The following is a 22099-nucleotide window of genomic DNA, read 5'->3' as shown; positions in this document are numbered from 1 at the left end:
TTGGACCAGGCTCTACATTTTCATTTTGCATACTGGCTCTTAGTTAAAAAAAAAGAAAAAAAATAATGATTGTTCAAACTAGGTAGTACGGTCAGTTTTCCGTTCACAGACGATCAACTTATTGACTATAGTTTCCACTAACCTGGCTATTAAGTCATCAGTAATGAGTGAGCTCTGACAGATGCTAAATTTAATTAACTATAAACATTTTCCTACATACTAAATCTAAAAGTGCTTTCATTACGCTAAAATAGTCATTCTCTCAGTTGGATTCTGAGTATATTTTACCTACACTTGTTTCTTGTATTCAACATCTTTCACTTCTGCATTTCATTGCTGAAAGGATTGCTCAGCAGCTGGGCTGAGTGTTTCCCTCTCTGTGTCATTTTTCTGAATAACCTCTCATATGACATGATTTGTACTATTTATCTTTTCCATTTATATTGTGTTACTCTGTTACTCTGCTTAAACATACACCATAGGTGATGCTAATGAAAGACTATTGCAAGGTTTTTTAAGTGGATTGTCAAACCTTCTAAAGGAGCTTAATGCTGGTTTCTAACTTACAATAGCTTGAGACAATGTGGCATACTTTCTAGTTTAATTCAGACATCAGAATTAGTGAAATTTCTACACAAACTCACATAATATTTTAGATTCTATTGCACTGCAGTAACATCTATAATATTATAAATAGGACCCTACCAAATTCATGGCCATGAAAAATGCATCATGGACCATGAAATCCAGTCTTTTGTGTGCTTTTACCCTATAGTATACAGATTTCACAGGGGAAATCAGCATTTCTCAAACTGGGGGTCCTGACCCAAAAGAGAGTTGCAGGGAGGGTCACAGTATTGCCACCCTTACTTCTGAGCTGCTTTCAGCTCTCGGTGGCTGGAGAACATCCACTGTTAGCCAGGCACCCAGCTCTGAAGGCAGTGCCCTGCCAGCAGCAGTGCAGAAATAAGGGTGGCAATACCATACCATACCATACTTACTTCTGCACTGCTGCTGGTGGCCAGACTGCCTTCAGAGCTGGGCTCCCGGCCAGCAGCTGCTGTTCTCCAGCTACCGAGCTGTGAAGGCAGCACCGCTGCCAGCAGCAGCGCAGAAGTAAGGATAGCAGTACTGCAACCCCCCCTACAATAACCTTGCAACTCCCTCATAACTCCTTTATGAGTCAGATCCCCTAAAATTACAGCTCCGTGAAATTTCAGATTTAAATAGCTGAAATCATGAAATTTACCATTTAAAAAATTCTACGACAGTGAAATTGATCAGAATGGACCATGAATTTGGTTGGGTCCTAATTGCCCTCTGGTCAGCCAAGGTTCAGGGGTCCCCAAAGTTCTGAATGACTCTTATTTTGCTAAGGATGCATAGTGCATCTCTCATACATAATGTCTGAGGAATCCTGATTGAAAGAAAGGTTACTCCTGTGGAGCGCTCCACTGTATTACTAACCTGATGCTTCCTGCTTTAACCCCTCTTCCAGTCTTCAGCCCCAAATCAGAAATATGCACAGAATATAAACTGTGACAAATCTGAATTATTTAGAATAATTTTCATCCAGGCTATTGAAAACAGTTATTAAAGTTCCTAAATATGTATTTACATTCCTATCTTCAGACTCTCAGGTTTGAAAATATTTGGCCTACAAATATTAATTTCGGATAGTGTTTGGTAACATTTGAAGTATCACATCACTGAAGTGTTCATTTGGTACTTTAGAGATATAAAAACTTAGCTGTATTTACATATGTTTATGCTTGATCATATAGTATAGGGCCAAATTCAAACCCCACTGAAGTCAATGGGACTAGAGGGAGTGGACTAACCTCTATATTTAAACCTAAAATGCAATTTCCATTATAAACTCTTTTTATGTGGCTAATCATTTTGACACACACATTTCTTTGGGAGGATATTTTCCCCTCTTAGCCTTAGCTTAGAAGCATTTTTTAACTTAAAGTTGATCTTGTGCCCCCTTTTTTCAAAAAAAAAAAAAAATCTTGTTTTCTGCTTGTTTACATTACAAATTCAGGTCTTGTCTAATTTAAAATATCCCCAGATGATAAAGAACTAGTGAATCAACAATATTGCAGCAGTCCAGAGAGTGAAAGCTGAACAAAGGAGAGGAGAAGGGATTTTAAGTCAGACTATAAAATTCTTTTTTTTTTTTTTTTGTCTTTTTGTTAACACCTTCTTAATGTAATGTCTAATGAATGTTTTGGACAAAAAGGTTTTTTTAATGATTCAAGACCATCCCCATTCAATCAATTATTATTTGTTGTATTATCATAGGATGCCACTGTACTAGGCACCATACAAACACAGCACAAAAAGAGCTTGCAATCTAATTAGCCGACAAGAGAGAACAAATTGACACAGACAGATGGGGAAGTACAGGGAAATAATGAGACAATACTGGTCAGCATGATAGACAGTGGACTGCATACCAGTAACCTAACTGTTGTCAAGTTTTTGTAGGCATCCCTGCAAATGAGAGTTTTGAGGAGGAATTTGAAGGTGGATCATGAGATATTTACAGGATTATCTCCCAGGCCTCTGGGGCACCATGGGAGAAAGCACAAAGGTGCTTGCTTGAAAATGTAATGATTGGGCAATGCTGGTTGGCGTCAGGGACAATTGGAGATGAGCACCAACAGCTTGGTGATGAATGAAAGATAGGAGGAATGGGGATTGTCTGTGAAGGGCCTGGAAAGTGAGTGCTGAAAATACACTTGCTATGAAATATGCCAGTGCTCCTCCAGGAAAGCCAGGACTTGCCACTCCTGACACTTCTATTAAAAAAAAAAAAAAAGTGGCCCCTTTAAAAAAAAAAATTTTCATGCCACCTTTCAGCAAAATCTGATTCGTTGTTTGATTACTACATCTGTAAAATCCCCTATTTTTTCATACTTGGCTTAAACAGTGGGATTTTCAAAGGGGCCTACATGCAAGATATAATTTTGACTTTAAATGAGACTTGTGCTCCTTATTGACTCATTTCCTTTAGAAAATCCACTTTCACTCCTCCTTATTCTACTGACCCTGCAGGATGCAGATTTGGCTGTACACACAGCCAGTGCAGGATGGTGAAAGGACTGTGATTTGGGGAAACTGAAAGCACAATGAAGACATCTGTTTACCCACAATGACTTTCATCACTAATGTCATGATTATCATATTTCCCGGTTGTATTTTGTGGACCATGCTTGAAAACAAAGGAGACGTTTTTGATTAAGAGTGGAATGTTGAAGCAACTGGGCTAACATCAACCTATGCATAGCTAGACAAACACGCAGCTGCGCCTGAGGCTGTTAGCACCGTCTGCAAGGGGGCAGGCTTAACAATTCAGAACTGCTCTGTGCACATGCTTTCAAACTCTCACTTTCAAACGGCGGCGGGAACCAGGTGTGGAGCAGCAGAGTAGATAATAATGTAGCAGAAGCCAATTTTTTGTAATGCTCTTGGGGGCGGGAAGAAAGGGTGTCATGAAAAACAACCTTCATTAATTATCCAATTATCTTTTGTATAGTGAGGAAGTTTACAAAGAGTTGAATTATTCTGCTTTTTAGTCTGGATGGTTTTATGTTCGTATGGGCGAGTGAGGAGTGAACTGATATTTTATTGCTATGATAGAACAGCATGGTTGATGTGCAAAATACCAGAGCCTTTGTTTACAAGAATTAAACTTCACTGCACACAAACAAGCTTGCAGGTCAGCTTTGAAGAATAAAAATATATAGCATATATGCAATATGAGGAGCAACAGGGCCGTCCTTAGGCATACGCAGCTGTCTAGGGTATCATGAAATTTTGGGCACCAAATTGCAGCAAATTTCATGGTGCCCTAGGCAGCTGCATGCTGCATATGCGGCAGCCCCAGCGACCAGCCCTATCCCTCGGCCGGCCCCCCCTGCAAGGGGCAGGGCCATCCCTAGGGGGGGTGTGGGGCCCCGGACAATTCCCTCAGCCCTGCCTCTTAACATTCCCCCCTGCTCTGCCCCCAGCCCGCCCCCATTCCACCTCTTCCCCCAGTGACCCCACTCACCGGCAGCAGCGGGAAGTAGAGCAACCTGGCCCCAGCCCGCTCTACTCCGCCAGCTCCCAGCCATGGTGTTCCGCTTCCCGCCACCGGTGAGTTCGGGGAAAGGATCTCTCCCTGCACTCACCGGCAGCAGGAAGCGGAGAGACGCGGCCCCAGCCCACTCCGCTTCCCTTGCCCCGGCCCCAGCCATGTCGCTCGGGTTGGGGAAAGGACCGCCCCCAGCTCTCACCAGCGGCGGGAAGTGGATCGCTGTGGCTGGGAGCTGGCGGAGTAGAGCGGGCTGGGGCTGGGCTGCTCCGCTTCCTGCCGGTGAGTGGGGGATCCTTTCCCCCAAACCCCCTCCCCCAAGCGACACGGCTGGGGCGGGGGCGAGGGAAGCAGAGTGGGCTGCTCCCGGCCCCCTGCTAATCCCCTGGGCCACTCTGGGCCTGTGGGGCCCCCAAAAGGGGACCCCACAGCTCCTGCCTCCCAGACGGTGGGAGGGGAGGCCCAGGGCCCCACACAGCCCCCCCGCGGGGGGCTGCGTAGGGCACCCAAATGGCTAGGGACAGCCCTGAGGAACAATATAAATATTTTCTTTTAAAGTGCATCGAGTGTTTCTCGGTGAGACACAATGAACCTGCCTAGGAATGTTTTCCATGCTCTGACTAGAAAGGCAGCCTGAAATGTGACTTAAGGTAGATAAAAGCAGCATGCTAATTAGGTGCTGTGGTCTGGTGTTGACAGGCTGATAGATACAATGTAATGGAAATGCTTTTTGACATAATTGTGTAATTTCTTGTAATAAAACTCTATGACTTTAGAAATTTTACATTGCATTTTCAGTGCAAAAACCAAAACAAACAAAATCTCCACTTGTGCACCACTTTGGGTCTGGGCATCTATTCCTGCTGAACTGGCCACTTCCTCCCTAAACAGGAACAGCAGCCCATGTAGTCGAAGGGATGGAGGTGAGATTCCATGTTATGGGGATTATGTGGGAACCCAGATTCATGTCCCAGTCTAGCTCCCCATCCCCCTGTTCTCTTTGGTTCATCTAGTCATTGTTTTCCTGCTTCTTCCTCGCGACTAGACTGCTAGGCACTTCCTGGCTACTAGCAGTTCAGCAGGCTGAGTGGAGAATGCTGAAATGGAGGTTTTGAGAATTCATTCCAACTCACAGTAAACTGGGCAAGTTTCCTCCCTAATCCAGACCAACTGTTGTCCCAGACCTTGTAGGGGGTGTTCTATTGCGCTTATCTTCTCATAGTATTCCCACCCCTGGTGGTGCTCATCTCTGCCAGTCGCTCTGATACCCACTCGTACGTCAACATATTGAATATGACTAAATTCAAGATCTTCAATGATCTAAAAATCAAAAAAAGAGTCCTACAAAAAGTGGAAACTAGGTCAAATTACAAAGGATGAATATAAACAAATAACACAAGTATGTAGGGACAAAATTAGAAAGGCCAAGGCACAAAACAAGATCAAACTAGCTAGAGACATAGAAGGTAACAAGAAAACATTCTAAAACTACATTAGAAGCAAGAGGAAGACCAAGGCCAGGGTAGGCTGGTACTCAATGAGGGGGGAAATATAATAACAGAAAACATGGAAATGGCAGTGGTGCTTAATGACTTCTTTGTTTTGGTTTTCACCAAGAAGGTTGATGGTGATTGGATGTCTAACATAGTGAATTTCAGTGAAAATGAGGTAGGATCAGAGGCTAAAATAGGAAAAGAACAAGTTAAAAATTACTTAGACAAGTTAGATGTCTTCAAGTCACCAGGGCCTGATGAAATGCATCCTAGAATACTCAAGGAGCTGACTGAGGTGATATCTGAACCATTAGCGATTATCTTTGAAAAGTCATGGAAGACGGGAGAGATTCCAGATGACTGGAAAAGGGCAAATATAGTGCCAATCTATAAAAAGGGAAATAAGAACAACCCGGGGAATTATAGATCAGTCAGCTTAACTTCTGTACCCGGAAAGATAATGGAGCAAATAATAAAGCAATCAATTTGCAAACATCTAGAAGATAATAAGGTGATAAGTAACAGCATGGATTTGTCAAGAACAAATCGTGTCAAACCAACCTCGTAGCTTTCTTTGACAAGGTAACAAGCCTTGTGGATAGGGGGAAGTGGTCGATGTGATATATCTTGACTTTAGTAAAGCTTTTGATACTGTCTCACATGACTTTCTCATAAATAAACTAGGGAAATGCAACCTAGATGGAACTATTATAAGGTGGGTGCATAACTGGTGGAAAACCATTCCCAGAGAGTAGTTATCAGTGGTTCACAGTCATTCTGGAAGGCCATAACGAGTGGGGTCCCACAGGGATCAGTTCTGGGTCCAGTTCTGTTCAATATCTTCATCAATGATTTAGATAATGGCATAGAGATAACACTTATAAAGTTTGCGGACAATACCAAGGTGGGAGGGGTTGCAAGTGTTTTCGAGGACATGATTAAAATTCAAAATGATCTGGATAAACTGGAGAAATGGTATGAAGTAAATAGGATGAAATTCAATAAGGACAAATGCAAAGTACTCCACTTAGGAAGGAATAATCAGTTGTACACATACAAAATGGGAAATGACTGCATAGGAAGGAGTACTGTGGAAAGGGATCTGGGGGTCATAGTGGACCACAAGTTAAATATGTGTCAACATCAGTGTGACACTTTTGCAAAAAAAGCGAACATCATTGTGGGATGTATTAGCAGGAGTGTTGTAAGTAAGACACAAGAAGTAATTATTCCGCTCTACTCCGCGCTAATTAGCCCTCAACTGGAGTATTGTGTCCAGTTCTGGGCGCCACATTTCAGGAAAGATGTGGACAAATTGGAGAAAGTCCAGAGAAGAGCAACAAAAATGATTAAAGGTCTAGAAAACATGACCTATGAGGGAAGACTGAAAAAATTGGGTTTGTTTAGTCTGGAAAAGAGAAGACTGACAGGGGACATGATAACAGTTTTCAAATATATGAAAGGTTATTACAAGGAGGAGGAAGAAAAATTGTTCTTGTTAACCTCTGAGGGTAGGACAAGAAGCAATGGGCTTAAATTGAAGCAAGGGAGGTTTAGGATGGACATTAGGAAAAACTCTACGGCAGGGTGATTAAGCACTGGAATAAATTGCCTAGGTAGGCTGCGGAATCTCCATCACTGGAGATTTTTCAGAGTAGGTTAGACAAACACCTGTCAGGGATGGTTTAGATAACATAGTCCTGCCATGAGTGCAGGGGACTGGACTAGATGACCTCTCGAGGTGTCTTCCAGTCCTATTGTAGTGCTGCAGTATAGGGCTGGTCTATCCTTGAAACACTACAGCGGCACAGCTGCAGCAATGCAGCTGTGCCACTTCAGTGTAGACTCTAAGGGCTTGTCTACATGCACAGTGCTGCAGGGACACAGCTGGTGAAGACGCTCTATGCTGATAGGAGAGAGCTCTCCCATCAGTTTAGTTAATCCATCTCCCTGAGAGCTGGTAGCTATGTCAGAGGGAGAAGCTCTCCCGCCAACATAGTGCTATCCACACCAGCGCTTATGTTGGTGAAACTTTTATGTCGCTTGGGGGGATGGTTTTTTCACACCCTTGAGTGACATAAGTTACGCTGACCTAAGCTGTAGTGTGTACATAGCCTAACTATGATAACAGGAGGAGTTCTCCCCAGGGTGTAGGTAATTCACCTACCTGTGTGGCAGTAGCTAGCGTCATGGAATTTTCTAGTGTAGACCAGCCCACAGACACTGCCTTATTAACTGCTTTGTTGCAGATCATTGTGCTGACATTCCCATAGGTCTCTTGTTAAGCACTCTCATTAGTTTTGAAGAGCAGATATTTAGCAGGCAGTTAAAGAAGAGTCAGAAGAGATTGCCACTTTGGCATCAGTTCTTCTTTTGTATTTTTCTGATCATCACTTGGTTTATGAATATGAATGGCTACATCCTTCTTCATTCCTAGCCAGGTTTCAGAGTAGCAGCCGTGTTAGTCTGTATCCGCAAAAAGAACAGGAGTACTTGTGCTACAAGTACTCCTGTTCTTTTTGCATTCCTAGCCAGTCTCTTTCAGCCCATATCTTTGCATTGCTTGCGTGAGCAATGCCTTCTGGCTTTCCATATGACCCATTCTGAGTAGGATAGTTCTTTACCGTGCAGCAGTAATTCTTACCTTCATACTTTTTGCAACTTTTATCTTTTGCATTTGTAATTATCAAGCAGATATGCCCTCTGAAAAAACACACTGCACACGGTCAGAGGTGACGCATAACTGATAGTTGGGGGCATGTATTTTGAACCCTCTTCCCACAAAAAAACCCGAACAATCTGTCAGAAATCTGACAGGAGATGTGACACCACCCCCCCCCCCCACGCCCTCCTGTGTACCAGGTTTGAGTTCAAGTTCTGATTAACTCTTACTTTCCTTGAAAAAGAGATTATTAGTTTGTCTGAACACACTTCATAATAGTTTTCATTTGAATAGGTCCTTTGTGACAAGGTTTATGAGATTGGAAGGCAATGGTAGTGCAGATGCCGAACCTGATTACTAACCTTTCTGTAAAGGATTAAGTGGAACTTGGTGCTCGTAGTATTGCAATTTCAAGCTGTAGTCCCTGATTGAATTGAGAAATGTTTTCCTCAGAATGATATGCTTAAAATAAGCTCTGTCTTAACCAGATCTGCATTTAAGGTGGCTTTTCCTTTTGGAATGGGAAAGAGATTTGTGGTGTTGCATAACTTAGAAAGCCATTCACAATTGTTATTAAATATCTCCTAATGGAAAGGGTATTAGGAATTGCATCACTTGCTTTGAAAATACAACTATTTAAAAACACCTCTAGAAAATATTATCCTTTCATAGTGTATTTGCATTAACACACAGGATGATATTGCAAAACTAACCTTTGTTATTTGTCTTAGCTTTTTCATTACACAGTTGATGTATGGACAGCAGTAGCAAAAAAGGTATAAAGCCAAAAGTATCTAGAAGATCAAATAGCTGCCAGTATGAGACTTTTCATAAAAGACATAATATTAAGAACAACAATTCCTGTTAATTTCCTTGCAGTTATCCAGGGGCTTTAGTACAGGATTCTGTCTTTTCATTGGGATGCTTTTAAACTTTCTGTGACTTTGTGAACTTATGTCTTTGAAGGGAGAGTGCTATTTTTTAATGAGTTATTTTATCAGTCTCATCAAAACAGTTTTCAAAACATTTTCTTGCCTCTTCAAATGTTTGTTTCCTCGAGCTGTCATCTTTCACACAGATAGTCCCTTGAAATAAATATTTGCAAAACTGATCATTGCAGCTGCCTATAGTTAAGATCATGTCAGAAATAGAAGAGATTCAGAGACAGGTGACAAAAATGATTAGACAGGAAAATTTCCACAAGAAAAAACATTGAAAAGACTGTGACTGTTAGTTTACAGATGAGACAGATAAGAGGGGACACGATAATGGCATACAAATAATGAATGGTCTGAAGTAGGTAGATCAGGCACTTCTGTTTGCCCTCTCTCATAATACAAGAGCAAGGGAACAGTCAATCAAACTGAAAGGCAGCAAATTTAAAACTGATAAAAGGAAATACTTTTTACACTATGCACGATTAAATTGTGGCAGTGAGTTCCACAGTCTACCAACGAGGACAAGAGATTAGTAGGATTAAAAAAAGGATCAGTCATTTATATGGATAATGAGAACATCCACAATTACAATAACTGAAAAGCTTGTAAGGAATAAAAATCTTCCTGCTTCGGGGCATAAGCTATCCTCTACCTGACAGGACTAGGAAGGAATTTCTCCTATAGAAAGTTTATTCCATGGATGTTCACTTTAGGATTTCTTGCATCTTCCTCTAAAGCAGCTGATTCCGGGTACTGAACTAGGTGGATCTGATTATGGCAGTTCCTGTCCGGAATTGCATTGTTACTTTCTGTTCCCAATTAATCAGAACACATTATTCAAAACTTTCTTAAAATTTCACCATTTTTAGTGACAATTTCCATTCTTGGAGTCTCATTCTGATCTCATTCACACTGGTTTTACATCTGTGTTACTTCATTTACTTGACCAGAATTACTCCTGATGAACAGTGTGAACAAGATCGGATTTGTCCCTTGGTCTCAGACTGGAAGAGAATTTTTTTCCTGAAAATTAGAGCAAAATCTACATGGCATAATTGATTTATGTAAATAATCAAGAATAACAAACTGCCACAAAACAAACAAAAAGGTCTTTTCCATCTCTTAGGATTTGAGGCAAGTACAACACTCTTGGTCACAGTGACCTAGTGCAGAGAAGAGTCTGAAAATTCAGAATTTATATCGGAATACAGGGAGTAGCTAGTTGGCCTATAAAAACGCATAGGGACTGATCAAAGTTTCATTACAATCACTGGAAGTTTTTTCATGGATTTAAATGAGAACTGGATAAGATTATTAATCAGGAACACATTACTTTAAACCTGTGGTGGTATAAGCCATAGGATTTCTTGGGCCAGATCGTCAGCTGATGTAAATTGGTGTTGCTCTATTAATGTCCATGGAGCTATGTTGATCTACGCTAGCTGAAAACCTGGCCCCTTAAGGGACTCTAAAACCATTGTGTTTTGCTGTGAGTTTAAAACAACAACAACGTATTTTTGTAGTTACAAAGGTTCTTTGACATCACGTTAAAAGGTTGTATTTCAGCTACAGCATAAATTAATTCCATAGTGGCTACAATACTAAGGATGTATTGACGTCTCAAACCCCATTAGGCAGGCTGAGAAGGATATAACCCTTGGAGCTAAATTGCTAGCAGAAAACTATGAGGACAAAAATGGAAAAGGAACAGATCTCACTGTGCTGTACTCATTATACCTAATTCATAATGAAAATGCTATGCAGCCTACACTTGGAGTTCTCTTCCTCACCCTTTCAGGCAACTGTACAATCTTACCAGACAGAGACCTCAAACATAAGTGATCTCATTATGAAAAATAACCTAAAGATCATCAGAACGATCAGGGCTTCAATAATAAAAATGTTCAGCTTTTCTAAAAGCTCTCGACTGCTAATACACTGAAAGTCTGCAAAGCTTACTTTCCCTGCTTTACCTTGTGATGTTTCATCAGCATGAGATGATATTTTTTCACAATGATGCAACATTGTATGAATATGAGCGTGCTACACCCTACACTCCACTACCTCTGCCATCATCGTAATTGCAAAAACACATATTAAAGCATGTGAAAAATCCAATGACAGAGCTGTGAAAAACACAGAAAAGAGCATGCAAACTAGGGTGGCCAGATGTCCTGGTTTTATAGGGACAGTCTTGATATTCAGGGCTTTGTCTTATATAGGGCACCTATCACCCCTAATCCCTGTCCCAATTTTTCACACTTGCTAGCTGGTCACCCTGAGAAACAAGTAAGGAACAATCAGAGAGGGAGGAGAACCAGGAGAGGACTGAGTCACAGAAACCAAGGAAGGACAAGACATCAACAAGAACCCTGTAATGGAACGCAAGAGGCAGAAACTAGATTGGAGAAGGTCTTGAATGGAATTGGAGGAGAGGAACACCAGACAACACAATCAGTAAGCTTAGGCTTGGTCTACACTTACCCCCCAATTCGAACTAAGGTACGCAACTTCAGCTACGTGAATAACGTAGCTGAAGTTCGAAGTACCTTAGTTCGAACTTACCTCGGTCCACACGCGGCAGGCAGGCTCCCCCGTCGACTCCGCGGTACTCCTCTCGTCTAGCTGGAGTACCGCAGTCGACGGCGATCACTTCCTGGTTCGACTTATCGCGTCCAGACAGACACGATAAGTCGAACCCAGAAGTTCGATTTCCAGCCGCCGAACTAGCGGCTGGGTATAGACGTACCCTTAGAGATGAAAGGAAAAAGGAGAGAAATTGAAGAGGCACATGCAGGTCAAGGGTTAGATTTGGCAGACTAAGGGCTTGTCTACATGAGCATTTAGTTTGTAACAAGCTGGGGTGTGAATTTACCCCACACTAGCCTGCCTGTTTGGACTGACTGACTGTGGGGACCCTGCTGACCTGCACTGACATTTCATTAATGCTCTTTGATCTAGTCTTGATTCAAAAAGTCTCACACATCACTAAATCCAGTCCAACCATCTTTGAACTCATAATTCAGCACAATTTGTAATTTACTTCACTAAAACACAGTTTAGTGCCTGGAGTATGGGACTCTGCACCTACTTATTGATCTATTATATAGTGGGCATGAGAAACCTTATGGTTAATTAAAAGAGAATCATCAGAGAATGGGCATCTGTGATAGCTGCCAAAAGGATTACGTTTTTGTTTGATATAAGGTCAAAGAATTTCATGACCGCAGATACTGTAGATGGTAACAGAGCTTGAAAATCCACTGAGATATTAGGGTTGAAATAAGCTTGTACTTAAAACCTATAATCTGCACACACATGTGGCCCCTTGAGGCAAGGGGTGATACTGACAGGATTAGTGAAAACAAATTTATTGTCATTTGTTAGCTTTACTGTTTATTCTTTCTCTGTCTTCACCAGTTAATTTTAGCTTTCTCTTTTGCTTAATATTTTTTCTTGTACGTGATCATAAAATTGACATAAAAATAAAATAAGTTAGATCTGTTTAAAAAATAAAAGGATTTGCATAGTTAATGGCATTTGAGAGTAACTGTTCACCACTGAGAGTAAGAGGTTCAGTAAGAGGCCCTCAGTTAGGTAATATATATTGTGTGGTATTAACAACAAAGAGTAGGAAGTATTCTTACTCAAAGTTTCAAAAAACAAAGCATTATTTTTTGAAATCAAAGCATTACTTAAAGCACTGTTACCCTTGTTTAATTTCTTTAACATATCTGAGTGATGTCCTTGTTCATTGTTGTCTTTGTGTTTCAAAGCCAAATGAGGATCCTGTTAGAAATATCTATTTGTAAATGGGAATATCTGTGCTTCTGTGTTAAAGTGTGGCTAGCATCACTCATCAAAACTTCGTAATAAAGCAAGAAACAGATGTATTGATTTAGACCCAGCCTAGGCTATTTTGCCCCATCTGCTCTTTGGGGCAGGAACCTTGGTGAATATTTTCAAAGACGCAATGGCAATCAGTTACCTAACTCCCGCCGAAACTTAATGGACATAGGCACCCTTTTTAAATCTCCCTCTTTGACATTTTACTTGCTTGGAAAGCACTGTACAATCTGGTTATGATAAATGAATAGTCACCTTTAATTTGCGATTTTACATATAGTGCAGACAGGGTACTGTCCACCACTATGGGTAGTCTACACTGCAATTAAAAACCTGCGGCTGACCCATGCCAGCTACTCAGGCTCACAGGGGTCAGGCTAAGGGGCTGTTTAACTTCAGTGTAATCATCCAGGCTCGGGATGGAGCCTGTGCTCTAGGACCCTGCAAGGTGATAGGGTCCCAGAGCTCAAGCCCGAACGTCTACACTGCAAGTCCCTGGGCCTGAGCCCACGAGCCCAAGTCAGCTGGCCTGGAACAGATGGGTTTCTAACTGCAGTGTAGACATATCCTAAGTTACCTAGATGTGCTCTCTCTCGTGTTTTGGTTCTGCAGATATAAAATAAAAATATTATTTTAGGCACTAACGTAAGTCTATATAACTGTATACACACAGGAAGCAGGTCTGTTGTTCATTTTTATATAGCCACTTTTCAGAGTAGACTGTTTCTTTTAAACAGAAGGACAGTGTTGTACTTAAGACTCTGGACTTGGCCTGAGAGATCTTGGTCCAACTCCCAGGTCTGTCACAGACTTCCTGTGTAACCTTGGACAGCCGTCTTATCACTCTGGACCTCAGTTCCCAATCTGTAAAATGGGGATAATACTTCCTCTTTGCTACCCTTTGTTTGCCTCGTCTATTTAGATTGTAAATTGCTCAGGGCAGAGGCACAATGAGGCCCTGATCTCACTTGGGACCTCTAGGTCCTACTGCAATACAAATTATTAGTAATATTTCTGTTTCCCCACATATATATAAGGGGTACAATACTCCTCTACTTCACATGCTATGAATTTGTGTTTGTACAATTACTTGAAGATCTCAAGTGCTACATATGTGCTAAATATTATAACAGGAGGATGTAAAGGTGGTGATTTTAAGAGTGCCACTTTCGAAAGGTTGTATTAATGGATATATCACCTATAGCAAGCCAAAGAAGAGTAGTTGTGGTTTATTACTACAGATATGAACACTTAGTGTAAAATCCTGGCCCCATTAACTACAATGGCAAAACTCCCATTGACTTCAAAAGAGCCAGGATTTCACCCTCCATCTTTATTATTTGTCATCTAAGGTGATAATCAAAACACAAAATTTAAGCTCCTTTATAAAATATATGGAAATTGGTGCATTTCTCCATAGAGAGGAAACTTCTATAGCATAAAGCAATGGAGCTGAATAAAATACATGGTTGGGTCATGTTTATTTTATGCATGACTCATAGTGCACTTTCCATCTGCAAGCCATAAGGTGCTTACAGTCAGTGCATACTAATGTGAGTTCGGGTTTAGGAGGATGTGGATTTATAACTAGAAACAAAATATTGGCTTGGAGAAAAGCACAGCAGTGTTTTCAGAAATAATATTTTCTTTCCCAGCATAAAACACTATTGTCAGTTCAAGGACACTCACACTCCTAGATTTGCAACTCATCAGTCAGTTGCTTTCTGGTCATAACTTCGCATTTTAGGATGGATTATGGTTCTTGTTTACTTTCTACCATACGTAACACAGGGCGTGTTAACATAGGAAGACTAGTTTTAAACTATGGGCACCTCAGATCAGTACCTGGGTTACACACAAAAATTGAATGCAGTGGGACTACTGATGAACGATGAGCATGTGAATAGGTCTTTGCAGGGTCTGGACTTGATTTACTTTTCATTATTTATATAGGGTTTTTTGTACTTAATTCAGATTGGGCAATATTTTTTTAAAAAATAAACAAAACTTTTGGTTTTCATGCACTAGCATAATGTTGCAATATATAGATAGATACAGATTATTGGTCGTCTGTATAAATATAATGATCATATATAATTAAGTTTTTGGGTAAGGACCATTACTTTGTTATGTTTTTGTAAAGTATCTAATACATCAGGGGTCCTGATCCATGACTACATGATTACCCTTACTGTAATACAAATAATAATAAATAAGAGCATATACAGTGTGTGCATATGTATGAACATGCATATACAAGCACACTAAATAAAGGATATAATTTTTAAACTGGTAGTGGTCTCAGTCCTGCAACTATCTTTGTTACCAGACTCCTTGCACCTGCGTAGAGACCCTTTGAAGATAATAGGGCTCCACCAGGGTGCAGGAATCTGCCTATGCACAGCCAATTGCAAGACTGGGACCAGCATCTCTTCAAAATGTTGTGCTAGGAATTACTAGTCTTATTAAATAGATACAATCTCATTTACCCATTGGTCTATGTGGTATTTTTCAAGAATTCTGAGTTATACACAAAAGAAGAGACTTTATAAATGACTGTTCATTGAAAGGCTCAGGAACAAAGCCTCAGGCCTGTGATGCCATCAGCAGCATAGCTTTGTTTTACATAGTCCTTTATTTCCTAAAACACAGACATATAGAGTGGAGCTAAGCTGCTCTCCCTCCCTCATGTCCTGCTGTTCTACATCCTCCACACCTGCTGTTCTCTGACTCCTCTAACTCTTCGCCTTTCTCCCTCCCTCCCCCCGAGGTTTTCAGCTCGAGACTGGTGGACAAAGGTTTCAGTAGCGCTTCCCTCGGCCATGCAGAGTTGTAACTCTTAATTTTTAATAAGGAGTTGATGTTGAGAGAGTTCACTGTGCTCCAAATTTAGCTTTTCAATTTAAAAACCTATAAGCTGGTGTGGCTGCAGGGAAGCAGACTCTAGGACTCCAGCTGGTCAGTTTCTTAAAATCAGCTTTTTATATTCTTTAAGAATATTGCAGCTGCTTAGCCAGTCAAAAGCCAGGTTACCTTCTTTAGAGATCTGACATATTGATCAATAATGGGGGCTAGCACAAAAGGGGGGTCTGAGAGGAAATGTAGCTTCCCCACTTCTGCTATATGCTGAGGGGATCTTCCTTTCCTGTCCCTGGCATGAGCTTGCAGTGCTCCCTCACAGCTCCCCTTCCTGTGGCAGTCTACTTTAACAGCTGTCTCTAGCCATTATTATTGACAACAACAACTTTATTACTTATGGATGTGAGTGTGACGTTCCCAACGGTGGCACAAGAGCGCAAGTACCAACCTCAGGGGAGACTGTTAAAAAAACGGGGCACAAACCCCAAATTGGTCATGCGTTCTAAATGCAGATTTCACCAACCAACTGCACCAAGTACAAACTCCTAAGGCACCTTAACAGCCTTAAATGGAATTACAGCCAGTCCCTTTGGAACTCCAGATTGTCTTGCCACCCAGATGAGTGTATCTCTGTGACTGATGGCCCTTATGACCAAGAATCACAGCAATATTCAGGTTACTCCGAGTCCCAAAGGACCAGTCACTTACTCCAGATCAATTACACCTGAGATTGCACACCAAGGACAATGTTTGTAGCAGATCCTAAAATAAACTATATGAAGATTTATTAAATAGTAAAAGGAAACGAGAGAGTTATTTATAAGATTAAGGCCATGTCTGCATTACAAATTTTGGTTGATGCAAGTTATGTTGGTATTAAGCCACTAGAGTTAGTATAGCACTAGTATTACCTGCATAGCTATGTCAGTTAGAGGAGTGGGGTATTTTTTACTGGCACCACTTATGCTTGTAAAAGCCCTACTGTAGGTGTAGCTATACTTACAGTGGTCGGGAGAACCAGCATAAACTATGCAAATCTAAGCACTTTTATATCAATTACAACACTAGAAGATCTCTCTGTAAATAAGGCCTAAAACTGTAATCTCTTTGGGGCAGGGACTATTTTTATTATTATTGTTGTTGTTCTTATTATTTATTGTATTTTATTTTATTTATTATTACTCCTACTCCCACTACCACATGAGCAGGCCAGGCAAAATAAGACCCTCATCCCTAATAGGACCACTGGATAGTAACAGTACAAATAATAGCCAACAGTAAAGTGCAAATCAGTGTTAAAGTGCTATCCATACACTGTCATATAATATGCTTTTAAGATGAATAAAATATCCAGCTGTGGCGGTGACTTGAACTTGTTTGACACTGTTGTTATATTTTGTAAATTCTTCTACTCAATCTTCAGGTTTGTCTTGCTCTTAGTTTTTTTTTTTTTTTTTAAGTGTAAAATATAATTATAACTTATATTTACCTAACTGTGTTTAAAGATGCAGTATCTTTCCTTCTTGTACTCTGAGATGCTTATGTGTTTTTACATCAAGACTGCTTGTCACATGAAGCAGTTCTTTCTTTTGGCGATCTCTTTCTTTCCAATGACTCACAAGGAAAGACTCCTAGATAAGCAGGCAGACAGGGTGCATAGGCAACCAAAGTTGTGTACACAATAGCACAGTGAGAGCCAAAATGCACCAACTCATTTGACTAAAGCCTGCTAACAAATTCCATCAATTAAACAATAAAACACAGAACAGTGAGCTGACAATATCAAACACTACGGCATCCAGGGTTCAGAGAGGCCATAGAATGAGTTCAGATTACAGTGCAACCAGAAGCTCTCAGCCAGTGAAAATGAAAAGCTGTCTTCCCATTATTTCTCCCTTATATAGCTGCTCTGCTCATTAGCAACATCATCACAGGACCCTCCTCTGGAATTCTCTTTTTTCCCCAATCTCTCTGGGTTGCATTTTCACTAATGAAAATAATAATATACTTTTTCATCAAAGGTTCTCAACCACTTTACAAAGATGAGCGAGTACCATTATTTCCGTAACCTGAAACCACAGAGGGGAGAAACATCTTGCCCAAAGCTATGCAGAAGGTCATTGATTGGCCAGGCTTGGAAGAGAACCCCTGGTCTCTTGGCTCCCACCCAGTCCTGTGCCCCACCCACTGGACTTGCCACATGCTACTGACACTGATAAAACAATGCTTTCCTCATCCCTCCAAGCTTAATGCTCCAAACTCATTTTAAATCCCCCTGTCCAGTCTAACTATTAATAATAAAAAAATTCTCCAGCTACGGCCTTGCAAATTATAACATTCCTATCTCCAACTTCACTTTTGTGGCCAAAGCTTAGGAAACATTTCACCTCTTCGTGTTTCACTTATTCTACCTGCTGCCCTGTCCAAATAGCTCAGGGAGCATCCTGAGCTACACAGCACTGAATCTGACAGTTTCACCCAGCACTAGAGAACAGCAGGCACAAAGGGAGAAGCAAGAAGAGGTCAGGAATGTTCCCTTTATTTTGCAATCAGGGGTTATATAATAGATGCAGTTCCCAGTTTTTCTAAACAAAAAAACCTGATTCCTTCATATGCTTGGTCTTCGATGTATAGTACTAGTCTATACTACTAGCATCTGTTTATCTATCTTTGGCATTTTTCACACACCTATCACTGTGGCATCCAGACACCAGTATCTAGTACTAATGCAGTACCCAAGTGTTCAAAAGTCATGAGTCAGGCTTAAAAACATCATGCTCTTGGCCTAGAAATTATGAAATTTTTAAAAAGTGATACATTTGGGTTTCTTTTTACCTGTCTTCTGGTTTCTGATTTGAGGAGCAGGGGCTTAAGGGAAAAATTAAGACTTATGATTGTACTGGGGATCCCCAGGTACAACCTGGAACTGTGGGACCACTGTGTATCCTTAACTCGCTTGCCTGGGTTGTCTCTCACAAAGCTATGCCAGTGACAAGCAGCAACACCCCTCCAGACACTGTGATCACTCAGCCATCAACATGTGGAGCCCCACACCAGCTGTATTACATGACTGCTCCTTGAGCCACTTATGAATCATACAGAGAGGCACCAATCCCCAGCCTTGGACCCCAGAAATACACCGTCTCGTACTGCTCAAGGTTCCCTTGGACAGTGTAAGCTCATTAATAAGTTCACCATTCTGACAATAGGGTAGTAGATGTGCTCTACCGGAGCTGAGATTTCCCCAAGCACTTCAACCAAAACCACACTGTTTTAGGTAAAATATAAAACAAATGTATTAACTTCAGAAAGATAGATTTTAAATGATTATAAGTAGAGGAGATTAAAGTTGGTTACCTAAGAAACAAAAATAAATTTGCAGTCTAAATTCTAACTTTAACAGACTAAGCAAGATTTGAATCAAATAGTCTCTGACCCCGCTGGATGTTACAGGCAGCATACAGTTCTCAATGCTCAGACTGAACACCCTTCCAGCCAGGGACCAATCTCCCTCATTCCAAGTCTTTGTAGTCCAGATGATCTTTCAGGTATTGAGATGGAGGGAGGGGGGAGCGAGATCAAGTGATAATGAAACTGTCTCTCTTTTTATACTTTCTTCCAGCTGCTAGAAAGATCCCCGCTGTGACATGGGGACCAAGCAGTCTCCATTGCTGACGTGCACTCTCTGGGAGAGTGGATTCTTTTTGATGGGCCATCAATGCCTGTCTGGCTCTCCTTTGTTGCAACTGAAAGGATAGCTGTGGATGTTTCCCAAACTCATAACATATTTCAGTAACACAAATAGCAATACTTCATAACTTCACACATAATGATAGCACATAAAATCCAACAGGATATTAATGTTCAAATGATCAAGACTTTTAAAATGATACCTCACAAGGTATACTTTGTACAAATACAACTGTATCATAATTATATCACAGTGGTGAATGTGGGGTCCCAGGGTGCTACTTTGAGGTATAGAGTGTCACAATGATACAATTGCAAGAGTTGGCAATATTGATTCATAGATTGATAGATTATAAATCCAGAAGAGGCTATTGTAATCATCTTGCTTGACTTGTATAACACAGGCGATAGGACTTCCCTGAATTGATTACTGTTTGAACTAGAGCGTCTCTTTCAGGGAAAAAAACATACAATTTTCAATTTAATAATTCCCAGTGACGGAGAATCCATCAAAACGTTTGGTAAATTATTCCAGTGATTAATTACCCTCACTGTTAAAAATGTTTCTAGTCTGAATTAGTTTAAATTCAACTTCAAGCCACTGGGTCTTGTTCTACCTTTCTCGGCTAGTCTGAAAAGCCCTCTATTCTCAAATTTCTGTTTTCTTTGTAGCTACTTTGATCAAGGCACCCTTTAACTTTCTCTTTCTTAAGCTTTCTTAGGATGAGAAGACTAATAATTGGGCCTATCAATTTACTTTAATTGTGAGCTCAGCTGTAAAAAGTATGTGAAAGTTCATAAAATGTCACAATAACTATAATAACACATGTTGATGGGAAAAGGCACAAAAAGGAGACAAAGACTGAATTAGTCTAAACACAAAGGCTACTGATAGAACTCAAGGAATGTGTTAAGATCATGCTTGGTAAACACAAAATATGGGTCCAGAAATCAGTGAACCAAAATAGGTGTGTCGGCAACTAGACCTAATAGATGGGCAAAATAATGAGGGGATGGGCTATTCCACCCACTGTGCTTTTTGTGGGTCCTTAAAGAAAGAGCCTTTGGGGGAGGGGGAGAAAAAAGAACAGGATGGAGGCTACTGGAGCGAGCTTCGCCATCATCGCTACCACCCCACCGTTTCTTGGGGTCCCTGCAAGCACCACCCCTGCAGCTCCCATTGTCCGGAATGGGGAACTGCGGCCAATGGGAGCTGCAGGGGTGGTGCTTGCAGGGACCCCAAGCCTTAGTCCTCCTGATCCTGAGGGATGTCCTGACCAGAGCAGGCCAGAGACAGGGATCCAGCTGACATCACCACTCCTACCCAAACACCACCTGAGATGAAATGGGATCAGACTTTAACAATAACGGCTCCAGCTTATCATGACAAACTTTTTTTTTTATATGGAGATATACCTATCTCATAGAACTGGAAGGGACCCTGAAAGGTCATCAAGTCCAACCCCCTGCCTTCACTAGCAGGACCAAGTACTGATTTTGTCCCAGATCCCTAAGTGGCCCTCTTTTCCCCAAAAGGACAGTTATTGCTGTCTTTGATACCATCTAAGAAACTGTCTTAAAAAGAGGGGGGGGGGCTTTCTGAAAACTCTCTCCAGCTAAAAGGAAAGGGGTCAAGGGATGTTGTTAAAACAAAAGACTTGTAATATTTTACATTTCAAATCTAACTGTTTTTCCTTCTTCTTTTTTTATCTTTAATAAAAAGTGAAAAGGATGCTTAATGAGGTGTATGCCATGGTACTAAGCATGCTGAGGTCTCTTAAGGTCTGGGGTTTGGTATACACTGTTAAATGTCAGACAGTGACTGGATTATGTTAAAATCTTTGGCCCATATATTCCATCTAATCCAGTGGTCTCCAACCTTTTTACACATAACATCACTTTTTGAATGTAAGTGCAACCCAGGATCTACCCCGCCCCTTCCCCGAAGCCCTGACCCACTCAGTCCATCCCCCCTCCCTCTGTTGCTCGTTCTCCCCCACCCTCACTCACTTTCACCAGGTTGGGGCAGGGGGTTGGGGAGGGGGTGTTGGCTCTGGATTGGGGACGAGGGGTTCGGAGTGTGGGAAGGGGCTCCAGGCTGAGCCTCAAGCGGGGGTTGGAGTGAAGGAGGAGGTGAGGGATGCAAGCTCTGGGAGGGAGTTTGGGTGCAGGAGGGGGCTCTGGGCTGGGGCACAGTGTTGGGCTGCAGGAGGGGGTATGGGGTGCTGGGTCCAGGAGGGGGCTCAGGGTTAGGGGTTGTGGTGCGGGCTCCCGCTGGGCAGCACTTACCTCAGGCAGTTGCTGGGCAACAGCGCAGCGGGGCTAAGGCAGGCTCCCTGCCTGCCCCAGCCCCACGCCACTCCTGGAAACAGCCAACACACCCCAGCGGCCCCTGGGTGGGGGCACGTGGCTCTGCGTGCTGCTCCTGCCTACAGGCACCGCCCCCGCAGCTCCCATTGGCCAGGAATGGGGAATTGCGGCCAATGGGAGCTGCAGGGGTGGTGCTTGCAGGCAGGAGCAAAGCGCT

General features: G+C 41.7%; 1 protein-coding gene across 4 annotated transcripts in view; it reads left to right on the top strand.

Annotated features, from left to right (window-relative positions):
• SHISAL1 (shisa like 1) overlaps positions 1 to 22099 on the top strand; it is a 160816-nt gene that overhangs the window by 63134 nt on the left and 75583 nt on the right. Inside the window, exon 1 of one of the 4 annotated variants that reach the window (XM_024213631.2) lies at positions 19745 to 19783. The exons of the other annotated variants lie outside the window; for them this stretch is intronic. The gene's annotated coding sequence lies outside the window, so the exon portion shown is untranslated. Of the gene's footprint in view, positions 1 to 19744; positions 19784 to 22099 lie in introns of those variants that run through there. 4 annotated transcript variants of the gene reach the window in all.

This window comes from Terrapene carolina, unplaced genomic scaffold, assembly GCF_002925995.2.
Source record: "Terrapene carolina triunguis isolate 2854851 unplaced genomic scaffold, T_m_triunguis-2.0 Scaffold112, whole genome shotgun sequence".
Classification (NCBI taxonomy): Eukaryota; Metazoa; Chordata; order Testudines; family Emydidae; genus Terrapene; species Terrapene triunguis.
The sequence above is the reverse complement of the archived record's forward strand: the minus strand, read 5'-3'. Positions and strand labels throughout refer to the sequence as shown.